This window comes from Amblyomma mixtum, chromosome 9 (genome assembly GCF_055824585.1).
Source record: "Amblyomma mixtum isolate Tamu chromosome 9, ASM5582458v1, whole genome shotgun sequence".
Classification (NCBI taxonomy): Eukaryota; Metazoa; Arthropoda; class Arachnida; order Ixodida; family Ixodidae; genus Amblyomma; species Amblyomma mixtum.
This window is the reverse complement of record NC_143020.1, coordinates 76,309,257-76,323,198: the sequence shown is the minus strand read 5'-3', so window position 1 is coordinate 76,323,198 and position 13,942 is coordinate 76,309,257. Positions and strand designations below refer to the sequence as shown.

Sequence of the window (13,942 nt, the reverse complement as noted above, 5' to 3'; positions counted from 1 at the left end):
TTTGCTTACCGCTAAATCCCCAGCTTTCGCGACAGCAAATTAAGCATCGTCAGGCCGTTTTACTTATTGATCAATGCTGTTTGTTTGCAATAGGAGCAGCTCTAAGAAATCTTTTTTTTATGTTCATGAAACGTTCCCCTAATGTGATTGAACCTTCTGATCTGGGAAGAGTACTTAGGATCCCAGCAGAGGCATCCAGCAACACGAACGACGATGGGATAAATTTGTGACTGAGACAGCTGCTGTTTAGCGGTGGTGGATTAAGTTTCTATATGGGCTCCGGCACAGGTCAGAGGCAGCAGCGCCGCTTTTAAAACCAAGGAGGTGTGTACTGAGAATACGGGATCTCGAGTTTCGTGTGTGTACGAAGGGCTGTGTACAATAACTCGAGTTTTGAAGAATATGCAGCACCAGCACACCATTAAAATATGAAGATTTTAGCAAGTGGTTATGACTTCGCCCTCCTTTGTTCTGCTATAAAGAGTGCTCAAGGCTCGGCACACAGGTGCAAAGTTTCATTCAAAATGAATATACATCCATAAATGGGAAATCACAATTAAGTTCGTTGACATAAAGCAAATTCTAACCACATCGTGGGGTTGGTTACCAGCGTTGTTAAACACACATCTGCACTCCAGAATTAAGAAGTCTTTTGGGACCATAGCCAGTGCTGTTTAGCCTAGTTCTTTAGCTTTAAAATGCATCACACTTACTTTTTTCTCTGCCTTACGAAGTGAAAGAGATGTGCCAATTTCCATTGCAGAAGTGCCTTGGTGACAATAATTTCACCTCAGAGCCTTTTCAAGTCTCGGTGGATGGCTTTTCGCTCGCTCAAGCGGCAGCCCTAGCATTCGGTTGGAACTGAATAAAAAGCATGACATGTAAATATATACTGCGTAGTGTCGCTATATTGTCGCTATCACTTTGTATTCCAATACAATAAGAAAAGAACACACGTTTTCCGAAGTCAACTAACTGCCCCTTGACAAAACAGAACACAGTACTACAACGAGCCTGAACGTAATTTACGGTGTGCTTTGTAAAAAAACGCAATATTTCAGTAATTGCTATGAAGCATTTGTAATTTTTGGGGGCAGACAAGAGGCGAGCCGTACCTCGACTCTCAAGGAGCGAACACAACTTGGCTTTCAAGATCTCCATACGGACTAACTTTCCATACCTGTTTCATTTATCCCGTGGCTCGTACATGTGAATGTAATACGGGAACGCTTCACCTTTGATATAGCTTTCTTTGTTAGCATTAATGTATTCCAGAATTCTTTTAGCCAGTCATGTACACTTGCGTATAAGAGCCACTCTACATATTCTTAAGTATAAAGTTCTCTAATTTCACGTGTAACAGCAAATGGGACTCGCTAAGAGAGGTCTGCGTTCTGTTGGTAACTTATTAGAATGCCCAAAATAATCATCAGACCAACAGTAACGAAATACTGACAGTGAGAAGCCTGGACATCTACGAAATCACATCATACCAGAACCACCAGCAGAAGCTTTACGAAGGTTACAGTGATGCCTCAGTTTTTGTGGAGCTCGGCTGTTGACCCGGAAGGCGCGAGTTCGATCCCGGCTGCTTCGATGGAAGCAAAATGCTGGGGACCCGAGTACTCTGCGAGGTCAATGCACTTTAAAGAGCCCCTGATCGCCTAAATTATCCGGAGCCTTCCACTACAGAGTCCTTCATAGCCTGGGTGTCTTTGGATCGGTAAACCCCCATACACCAATCAATCGAACAACCAACCAACGAACGATGATTCCACAAACTCTCAATCCGTAAAGGTCCGGGTGAAACGCTCCGACACTTGGTTGGAATATCCGTCTCTAGCTAGCAGACAACCAGACTAAGAGGCGTATGAATCCGTATTACACCCCCCACAACTCTCAGTGACAAACGCTTTCGTCACATTTTTTAGGAAAATTGTTTTTTGAGTAAAGGAATTGGCGCAGTAACTGTCGCACATCTGAGTAGACACCTCAACCGCAGCTTCAGGCAAGGGGTAAAGAGTCTGAGCAGGTACACAGTAGGAGGAGAAGATGATGTGGGTTCAATTTCCTGTCACAAGTTAGCCTCCAGTTTCACTAGCACGTGCAAGCTATTTGCAACATAAAATCGTGTGGCACCGTGCACTGGGAACGCTATATGACAAACGGTTGCTGACAATTTTTGTACGAATGTAGTGGTGGTGAAAACTTTTTAATAAAGAACAGGAGAGTTTGCAGACCAAAAATGGCCCTTTACATAGGTGGAGTCCTTAGTCCGGGACCCCGCTGGACGAGGCCGCTACTCGCGCCCGTTGGACTAGAGCCCTTTGAGACTCCAGCCCCGAGCAGTTGAGCAGGGCTGCCTCCCATGCCTCTCGGGAAGGGGAAGGATTGGGGGGAAGGGAAGGATTCTTTTGACAGGCCCAAACCATGTGGAAGTTGTGTGTCCATGTTGCGCGGGAGTGGAGGAACCCAGAGCTTGTGACGCCATAGCTCCGGAATCCGACACGTCTCAATGTAGTCGCGAAAACTGGCGCCACCTTGAGGTCCGCCAATGAGAGCGGTCATATGAGTAGCGACATGTACAGTCCTTGTCAAAAGTAACCAGGCTGCATGGTATGTATAGCGGAGCCCTTGTGAGTTTCCTAAACATCAAAAGGTGTTGGAAGGTAAGAAGATCCCCAGTCCTTACCTATAACGACCATTCCAGCTTCAGAGAAGCTATGAGGGCTCCACTGTACGAGCTAGATGCAAACCATGCAGCCTGGTTACTTTTGACAAAGGCTGTACAATATTGTCTCAAATGGTGGCGCTCGTCTTCGTGTATGCGTCCATGTGCAACATTCTCGGACAGAAATTTTGAAAATTGCAAAACTGTGCGGTACCATTATGAAAATATTGAAAGTAAGGATCCATTCTTCTGCTTTGTAACAGAATCTTTCTTTTAGAGTGTTTCCATCGATCGCATCTATCAGTTAAGAGCGCCTTATAAAACCAATAGGGAACGCCTTTGACGAAAGCAAACACGTTAATATAAAACAAGTACAACGTCCCTAAAGAAGCGTAGCGCAGGAACAAAAACACGACGACGGCTACACAGGACAAGCGCAATCTTTCAACATAGTGTTTATTGTGGAAAGGAGCATATATAGCATGGTAAATCAGCGGAAGAGTAAAACAAGAAAAAAAAAGCGCATAAAACTCGCTGCTGTTTGGTCGACTGGTCGACTCCGCCCACCGTTGGCCGACTCCGCCCACCATACGGGGAGAATTAAAAAAAAAAAAGGCGGGAGCGGGACGTTATTTCGATATAATTAGAGAAATCAGCCACATAGGGCAATAAATCGGAGTTTCTAAGAATGCTCGGAACGTATAGATTGAGTTCTCGCTGCAAAAAGACGAGTTCAGCGCCTTTAAGAAAGGACATCCAACTGCTCTGAGATGGTCTCTAAAAAAAAATGGGGCATCCAACTCACCACTCCCGTTGTTATGATTAGGTGTAATCCTGCCACCCGCTGAGGTTGTAAACGCTTACCTCAAGTAGCTCTCCGATACACGCTGTCAAAGGCCTTGTTGGCATCCAGAAACAATGCACACACAACCTGGTTACACTCAAAACATAAGTTCTCCAGTAGTATTTGACTCCTTTACCCTCTACAAACCCATACTGATAAAGTGACAAAATTTTAAGCTGATCCATGTACTTGTCATTATCAACAGTAAATGTTACAGTGGGGGAGGGTACACGTAAAAAACAAACATAACATAAGCAGTGTCTGCACGGAAACAAGTCACGATACATTAGGCGCCTTTTTAACCAGTAATTGCTTTTACGAGCCAAGCGTTGTAGGTAAATAAATAAACATTAAATGTTTCTTTTACTAATATTTGTTCCAAAAATGGCAACACTGAAATAGGGCGATAGTTCTTATATATGTGATGTGCAGCGCATTTGAACATTGGGTCTACTAAAGCCGTTTTTATGTTTGACTTGTTCGCGCTGCAGTAAAGCCGTAAGGCTTGAGAACTTACCCAAAAAACAGCTGTCTCTCCAAAATGTGACATTTCTACGTCATGTTTGAAAGAGTGTAAGAACAAGAGATGAGAATCGAACCTGGTGGAGCGACGTAATGCGTATAAAATTACCATGAAAGCAACCATTCTGATTGAAATATTTTGCTGAAAAGTCATTGTTCTAGAAAATTACAACGGTAAGCATAGTTTACGCCATTTGTTTTATTTAAAAGCGCGCTATATCTAGCCAAACCTGCAATCCTGGTGAAATGTCTGCCCCAAAGTTGATACTGCCGTTGTCTGGGCAACCTGTGGAAGGCTGCCATCTGGAGTCTGTATGAAACAGCATGGCTTATACATTAAACGCGTTTAAAGAAAACGGCTAAGCGCATTGACCTTACGTCAGAATCGGTCATTCAGTTCTCCACGCCGATATTGGGGAAGTAAATGCGAGGCCACTGATAATCACACTAAGAGCCAGTATAGAGCGTACTCAGAGGTTTAGACCATTTGACGCAGCACGTCGCTGCAAAAATGTCTACTGGTCATTTTTTAGTGACACTAGCGTAACAAGGCCATTTTCTTTCATTTCTTTCTTCTCTTTACCATCGTATACTAGTTCGCGGTTTCTTTTATCTCTTCCGTGTGATGTTGTTGTTGTTGTTGTAACCTACGACAGAATGGCACATAACCACTCTGGGGGATCGGCCAAGAATCGGGTGGTAAAGGTTGGTATTCACCTGTACATAGTAAAGGCAAAAGGAAAGCACACGAGAGAGGAACACCGGGGGAGTCCTCTGTGCGCGGGAACTTCTTCCTTCTTCATGTTTAAAACCACCGAGTCGTCCAATCTGTCAGCCTATTCACTATTACTACTCCTTTTCCTCTAAAATGCTCCTCTTTCAAGCAGTTCACCGCCTGTGTCTTGGCCACTCCCCCGTAGTGGGTATGTGCTATTTTATTTTGAGGCCAACCAATCAACCAGCCTGAAATATGTGTCCGTTCGCCATACAAAGCGCTTAAATCATCATCTTCATCGCATCCATCCAACGCAGTCCAATCCCCATCAGCGTAGCGCGAGCTTCACGTGACAGCTTGCAGCCTGCTCCAGCTGACCTGCGTCCGTTACGCCTCCGCCGTGAAGGAATTTCCCTTGGAAAGACCGTGCACCCGTCCTTCTCTTGCAGCGGACTCCCCTCGAGCCTTGGCCAAACCCCCGACTAGGAACACCCAGGGCAGCAGGTCCACAAGAAGCAGCCGGGGTTACAGACTGAAAGAGGTAAGCACTCGGCTGTCTTCGCTGGCAACCATTAACGCTCGTGGACGATACACTCGAGCAGACCAGCATGTCTTACTTATTTCCTTGTTACGGTGCCGATGATTCCCTGGCGCTGGGATACGATTGGTACAAGGATCTAATGCAACAGCATACGATGTTTGAAACTTAGGATAACGTCGCGTGGTAGTCGCACGAAAGCCTTAGCAATATAAATGACAGCAGCAGATATGACCGCCGCTTGGTAGTATCCCCTTAAAATTGCGGTGCCGTTACGTTATACGTTAGCTACCATGGCAACCTGTAATGCGGGCTAATATGTCTTAGCGTACTGACATGTTCACGCACCGCCCTGAGTAATAGCGTAACTTGGGAGACAATGGAAATCCATCAGTGCAGCTATGCACTGCAACTACTGCGTTGGACGTCACACCGAGTGTGGGGCGTTTATCGCCATCGGTGCCCTGTTAAGAACGTGCGAAGGTTCGAATAAGCCAGCAAATGGTATTCTGGCACGTTTGGTTTGGTTTTATAGTCCAAAAGTAACACAGGCTATGAGGGACGCCGTAGTGGACGGCTCTGAATAATTTCAACCTCCTCGGGTTCTTATTCCATTTACATCACACAGTACACGCGCCTTTAACATTTTGCTTCCATCGAAATCGGACCGCCGCGTTCGAGGATCGAACCCGTGACGTCCGTGTACTGCGTGACGTCATTGGACGTTGAGAACCCTAGGAGATGAAAACTATTTGCAGCTTTCTACTACGGGGTTCCTCATAGCCTGCGTTGCTTTGGGGCGTTAAACCTATAAACTCAATCTAGATATTTTACCTATCCTTTGGTTGTATACATGGCGCGTCGCCTGAATCGAGGAGCTTCACTTCCGGAGACAGCAGTGCTGAGCCCGTTTCGCATTGATCAACAGATACCGTTTTACAAAATGGTATGCACACGTCACGACGGTATATTATCCTGTTCCGCTTCTCGCTTGGGAGTTCTCGACGCAACTCTTCCAGATAAAAGCGGAAAGAGTTCGAGTTCTTTTGTATCGCTGTTCGGTTACGTTAAATGTAGGAAACCTCGACATTTAGACGTATTTCTTGCGGCTTTCACTGTCTAAATTCCCGATAAATCTTACGAAAGACCCCTCATTGTCACAACATGTTATTTTGTTGATTCATGCTCACCTTAGACAGGCTCGTAAAAGTAGCTACCGGTTAAAAAGGCGCCTAATGATTGGTGACTGCGTAATACACCATGTGATTAACAATGAGATGCGGCGTTATGTTTTCATTGTCAGCGCTTCTCATTTAGACACTGCTTGGTTGCAATCACTACTGAGGGAAACAAAGAATCAGGCGCCGTTGTGCCTAAGCGGCAGTAGTGCTCGGCTGCTGTCCCGGAAGACATGCGTTCGATCGCGGCTGCGGCGGTCACATTTCGATGGAGGCTAAAGGCTCATGCACTATGCGATGTCAGTGCACAACTTCTGCTAATCGAAACTATCCGGAGCCCTACACGTCAGCATGCCTCATAGAGCGAGTCGCTTTGGGCTGTTAAACCCCATAAACAAAAAAACAGAACATCAATTCAACACTGAGAGGGATTCACTCCGTCACCGACATGGACGCCTACTTTCACATCACCCACAAATTGTTTACATTAACCGTTATGATTAAACTGACTCTATCATCCGCCTTTCACCCGTTGCCATTTTTTTTATTTTCAACGTTGCCAACAGACATTTGTGGAAAACGCACCGGCCATCACATTTTGCTGTTTGGTAGAAGCATGTTAGTTAATAATGACAAGAATCAAAAGTGTAATTTATTGTGAGGAAATAAAGGCGCCGTTTATGTTCCATGGTGGGCGGACATCTCAAGCGTGCCACTATCAGCGTTCTAGTTCACTGGAACGAGTTGAGAACTTCGGTTTAACTGGCTAAAACGGACTAAAACATTTTTTCTGGCGTGACCGAGACAGACCTGTACAACTCAACAACGAAGCGTAAGGTGTTTTTCAAGATAGGGCCTCCAGCCAATGGCGTCGACTGATTCTCATGACATCCTGGTTAACCACTTCTTGGAACTGCTAGCGTGACCTCGCAGGGTGTGTTAGGTGAAACCATGGTGTCAGAACAATCAGTTGACGTCATTGTCTGTAGGGCCTCTTTTAAAGGGCATCTGCCGCTTCGTTCTTCAGTTGGTGCGACTATGGTCCGGAACAAACGTGACATCGCAGAGGCATCGTTCGGCTAGCTAAGCACAGGTATTTGTTGCGGCTTTCTTGCTAAAATAAACCATGTTAGTGCAGTTTAATTACAGTAGGTTAACACTCAAGTTATTACCTTCATTTGGTGTTAGATTGTACGTGTCTTCCCTTCCTAAACTCTAGAGTACGGTGTGCGCCAGAACTGCACCACGAGAACCTGTGGCAAAACCAAATTGCATTCGTGTTTCTGGCAAACGATGTATGTTTCAAGCGCGAGTACACTCTTAAGAAAGCGCTGTCTTTATTCTAGTGACACGACTGCATCTGTCTTTCAAGGCCCGAGTATGGAGAACAGCCAACCACGAGACGAGAGCGAGCGCATCCGGACGACGTCCACAGGTGTGTAAGAATTTTCTTGCTTTCCAGGTCCTGAAATTATGCCTTAGTTAATAATCCTCGATAAGAATGAAAAATAAATCGTCGCTTACATATCTACTATACCTCGCTAAGGGACAGCAAGAGAGCAGAGTCGGTCAGAGATTAAAGCCAGTAAAATAATATCCTGAGTGAAAGGAAGAAAAAACAGGCCATGGGGCGGGCATTTAATACAAAGCCAAGATAGCCGATGGTTCTTTGAAGTAACAGAATCGAGGTCAACAGACGGAAAGCGAAAAGAGGCGCGCCAGGGAGTAAGGTGGGCTGTTGAGACTACAGAGCATGCGCGGATAAGTTGGCTGGAGTTGGAGGAGGAAAACGTTAGCTGTATGCCAATAGGAGAGGCTTTTATCCTACAGTGCATGTTAGGCAAGTGATGATGATGACGACACCTAGTGTTTAAAAAATCGAGCGACCAACAGAGAAGGTCCATGTTTCTCTTCATGGCCTCATGGAAAGCCCTCACCCAAGGGCCCTTGAGGTATTTGTAATCAATAAATTATTAATTACCACTACTCTTATGGCCATTAATTTATCGCTGCTGTATATGTTTATGCCTCATAATTTGCTTCAGCTAATGTGACATAGATAATTATCGCATTGTAAAAGCATCCTCAGGCCATATTCACAAATATTTCGCAACTTTTTGTCTAGTGAAGTGCTAATCGCGAACTTCAGGGCGCGGTTTGCAGACCTGCACCCTCCACTACGGCGTCTCTCATAGCCTTAGTCGCTTTGGGACGTTAAACCCCATAAACCAAACCAAACCAAAAAACACCTTTGAAAGCCCTACTGTGAAACTTTAGACGGATATGAAGCTACCAAACTTTTCAGAAGTGAAAATGGTGCTCCGCCGACCCTCCACACAGATATTGAGGCCTGGGGCTGTCGTAAATGCCCCACTAGACGCCTAAAAAGCAGAACCTATGGATTGGGAACTTTTGGCGCACTTTGTACATTTAATGAGGGATTTTGAAATGCCACATTAAGTACGCGCTCGTGACGAACAGCGTTGAGATAGCTGTGCGAGGATAGAACATGAGGTATTCAACAAAGGAGGTTGTCGTGGAAAGGGTATGAAAAAATTGTGATAAAGGTAGGGGGTTAATACTGTAATGCGATAGGATTATACTATTAACCCCCAACCTTTATCACAATTTTTTCACACCCTTTCCACGAGCAACCTGAATATGTAATGCGATAGCATTAAAATATTAATCCTCTTGTATTTCGTCTGTGTCACAAAAAAAAGCACATGGGCCACCCGGTGGGCAGGTGGCCCATGTGTAACTTGCCCATCGGGTCGTGGGCAAGTGCCCGTCATGGCAGATAGCAGTGAAAGTAATTCAAATAAGTTCACTGAAATTCTCACCTGCCTACCATAGCACACGCATTCGATAATGGGGCCGATAATGGTGGGCGTCACAAGCATCCACGGTAACTTTATTTAAAACAGCCACCTCTCGCGGCATTGGTACTTTGCTTAATTAATCACTGTGCCAGTAGACGCATGAGGGCTTCTCTAGATCTATGAATATGTGAAAGAGGTGTACTTGGGCCCGGAGTATCTCTTATTCCACCGCTTTGTACGCTTGAGGGAAGATTGCTGCTTCCAAGTTATTTATGTGGGAGGGAAGGGCGGTAAGATGAGGGTGTTATTCTAAACCAATGATGCTTCTGTTATAGCAGTAGTTAGAAAGAATGAGTATGCATGCATGGCGTCAGGTTAAAAGATTTGTTAGGTTGTACGAACGGGGATTGAAATGGCAGTAGCGTATTTGTTATCCTCACTCGAGAGTCATGTAGGAGAGCCGCTGCTGCTCTCCGGGTGAAATATGGACGCCAGGTGGGTCCAAGTAATGGTTTCGTCAAGTGAATGTTGTGCTATGGTTATGATTAGCTCTTAAACAGAGTATGCTGGAATGCCAGTGCACGATTGTCCTCAATTGTCATAGACTGATAGAGTACACCGCGTTTATAGAGCACATAAGTTCATAACAACCGAACACTCTTCACATGCCAATGCTTCCTTACTTTGTCCGAGTTCTTCACGATGTGAAATGACTAGACGCAGCCTCCTTCTACTTGGCTCTGTACTAAATATGCATTATTTCATTTGAAGGAACATACCTACCTAAGCGTTCTGTGTGCGTACCTTTCCAAGCTTGGACCGAAAAGAAGAAATTCTGTGCGTTGGCAGGAGTGGCCTGATTCTCATTTATAAGAAAGCTAAAGAAATATAAACTAAGAACAAAAATCAGTGTTAATTGGTACTCCGTTTGACGAACTCCTGATCGCAACAACTTGTTTTAATCCAATGTATCCCTTGTTTTTTCAGTCGATGAGAGCAAAAGTAAGTTTATTCTTTCTTTTTTCTTGCCTACCACTCTTTACCTCAAAACTTAAGATTATTTTTACCCTTATTATTTTATATTATGCCTTCGAGGGAGTGTATTTCACATTTGCGTCTAACACTGAAAGATAGCCATGGACAACTAACGCGCTGGGCCAAGTACATGAATCACTGTTATTTCATAGAAGCGTGTTACTTATAGTACAGCCGCCGAAATAATTCAGTATTTACCACTTGTTAGAAATCAAACTGAAAAAGAACGTCATTTTTTTTTCACGCAACACCTGTCATGGAAAAATTGAAATATACTTTGTTTAGCATGGAACGACGGACAAGCTTTGCGTAAATCTACGGGCCCGTTTTTTTGTGGCATCTTCTTTACCGAAACGAAATGCATAGTAAGCCTACTCTCGTTTACCCATTATTTTGTATTCAGGACTGTGTTGCAGTGTAGTTATTCCTTTGCACATACGGGTGCTCTCAGTTTAAGGCCACTCATATGCGCTTCTTTTTAATACACAGAGAAGCGACACAAGTCGAAGAAGAGCCGAGGTAAGGTCCTTGCTTCGTTTCCCGCGTAACTGACAGCAGTAGGTAGAGTTAGTGCACATCATTTCTCAGGAAAGCCAACTTGGCACTGAAATAGCATAATTAATTATTCAGGACACTAAAGAGAATGCTACTGTTTGCTGCAGCTTGTTTGCTTTATTATTTGCGAAAAATGGTGTGGCGGTCACACCACAAACAACAAGAAGCTGCACTGTTGTTGCTGCCAACTGTAACCTCAGTGACTATTGACCGGAGTCTCTATCCCCGAACCCCGTCGATAACATCGGACCCATACCTTCCGATCCATTCCATGGAAGGCGGGATGCTGCAGGTGCTCCGTACAAAAATGGTTTGCAACCAACATAATAGGGCAGCCGCGGCGAAGACTGGCTGCATTCATTATCATCACCAGCCTGACTACGCCCACTGAAGGGCAAAGGCCTCTCTCATGTCTACCATGTGCTTGTTGTCAAGTGTACCGAGTGCCATTGTGGCATAGTAATACAACTATTGAAGAACAGTGGTGGCGCGCCCCAAAAAAAGGTGGATCTCGTTAAGTGCAGCTAAAACAGGTCTGAGTTATTCTCATAACACGTGACATTTGAAAAGTGTACACACATGTAAACTTCATATAGCACGCTATTCCGATTCTTCCTTCATGTCAACTATATTTCACTAGAACGGCTCCGTGTCGACCATAGGGGACAGGATAGTTCCAGCGTCCCGCACTTGTTTGTGTCAAGAGATAGCCACACCCCAGAGAGTGGAGAAATGCTATCAGTTAGTGCAGGTTATTTATTAAGGAGAAAGCATTTAATGCCTTATTGTTGTCGACAGAAGGTTGTCAGCAGCGGTGTCATGATTTTCTAGTCAGACCAAGAGAATAAATAAAACAGAGTAGGAAATTGGTCGAGTTTGGGAATCGAATCAGGGTCTCAGGAGTGCGAGGCGAGCACGCTAACCACTACACCATGCCAGCTTTTTTTTTTACTGCCTGGCTTCGACACATAACATTCAACAAAACAAATAATCAACAAAACAGACTAAACGCTAGGTACATACACACGCCACTGTCGTGGTCAGCCAGCATGAATCTGGCTTCGTCAGATTAAAATTCACGCAAATTGCACAGCGGCTCACGTCTCGACAGCCACTCCGGAGGCTCCGCAGCGGCTTTCTGGATGGCCAGAAATCAGTCCATGCTTTCCCGAAAGTAAGTTCGGGCAGGTCTTGCGTCGTTGTCACAATGGTAGCCTACCATTCTGGAGCGCCATACACAATGGAGGCCTATCAGCATCGTTTTTTGTTTCTTCGGGACACAGCAGGCCCGTTTTTGCGCACCGTACGCCAAGTTAGGCTGCGGCGCCTGCTGCCGGAGGGCGTAGTATCAACTACTGATATTGATACAGCTCAGAAGTGGACGAAGAAGAAGTGCTTCGCCATCTCGCTGGTGACGAGGAAGAAGAAGTGGTTCGTCTTCTTGCTGGTGACCGCTCGGCAGACTGGAGCAGTTCTTGTGTCTCTGTGTGCTGTGTAATATTCGTGACAAATCTGGTGGAGGTGCTGGGTACGCTTCCAGACCCGCGTAGGCTACCGACCAATACGGATCTCACCCCAGTTCACCAGCGCCGCGGCCGCCGCCTCCGTGGAGCGTCCCCTGAATTTGGACTCCTCCCGGCTGCAACCAGGGCGACGCAACCCCGGCCTTCGGAGGCACCAGCTGCCATGGCAACTGAGACCACGCTCCCGGCGCACATCCTCTGTCATCAGCCACGAACACCCCCGTCGTTTCATGGCGACGTGTTCGAGGACGCCGAGGATTGGCTCGAGATATTCGAACGGGTTGCCCGTTACAACGGCTGGAGTGACAACCGTAAGCTCCACAATGTCTATTTTGCACTTGAAGAGTCGGCTCGGACATGGTTCGAAAATCATGAAGCTTCGTTTACGTTCTGGGAAGCTTTCTGCCGCAATCTTAAAGCCACTTTTCCGAATGCAGACCGTCGAGAGCGAGCAGAAGCTGCGTTACACTCGCGCAACCAGCGCCACAACGAGAGTGTACGCATGTACTACGAGGACATGACTCGCCTTTTTAAGCGCGCGGATCCCAACATGACAGAAGACAAGAAGCTTCGTCACCTCATGCGGGGTGTCAAGCAAGAGCTCTTCGCAGGACTCGTGCGCAGCCCACCAAGCACTGTGGCAGAGTTCCTCACCGAGGCGGCAACTATGGAGAAGACGCTGGAACAGCGAGCCCGCCAGTACAATCGCGACGTCAACACCTTCGGGCCTGATCCCATCTCCATGCCTCCCGGTATCGACGCGGCCTTTCTACGCGAGCTGGTCCGATCCGTCGTCAGAGAGGAACTGCAGGCCTTCCGTACGCCGTCCGAGACGCCATCTTTCACGCCACTGAGCGAAGTGATCCGGGACGAGGTGCGCCTGGCAGCACAACAGCACCAGATTTCCGAGGTTCCTCGCCAGCCTGATGCAAGGTCCACGTATGCGTCCGTCCTGCGCCAGGCCCCTGGGTACGACGTCACTGCCGCGACTCCAGCAGTGCTCTCGTCGAGCTCCCCTCGTGGTGACGCTCCGCCAGCCTATCAGCGGCCGCGAAAGAGTGAAGTGTGGCGTGCCCCGGATCGTCGGCCCCTCTGCTATCACTGTGGCGAGGCGGGTCACCTCTACAGGGCGTGCCCATACCGCCGCGTGGTCCTGCGTGGTTTCGCACCGGACGACCCGTGCCCTCAGAACGGGGAACGACCGCAGGAGATAGCATTCCATCTGTCGTCGCGCCAGAACCGCATCACGTCAGGCCACCAGGATGCTCGATCACCGTCGCCGCGACGCTACCGTTCTCCAAGCCCCCGTCAAGCCGCAGGCTACTCCGGACGCCGTTCTCCCAGTCCACGCCGGGAAAACTGATTCCAGCGGCCTCTGGAGGCAAGGCCGCTGATGCCGGGACTTGTGAAGATCCTCCTGCGCCACTACCACGCGACGATGTTTCTCCGGGAGCGAGTAGCGACAGCATCCGACGCGCTACCTCCGATTTGTGCGTCAAAATTGACGGAATCGACGTGACCGCTTTGCTGGATACTGGT

General features: G+C 46.9%; 1 pseudogene; it reads right to left on the bottom strand.

The window, feature by feature from the left end:
• Window positions 1-13,942, bottom strand: part of LOC149329775 (uncharacterized) — an 80,607-nt pseudogene that overhangs the window by 22,171 nt on the left and 44,494 nt on the right.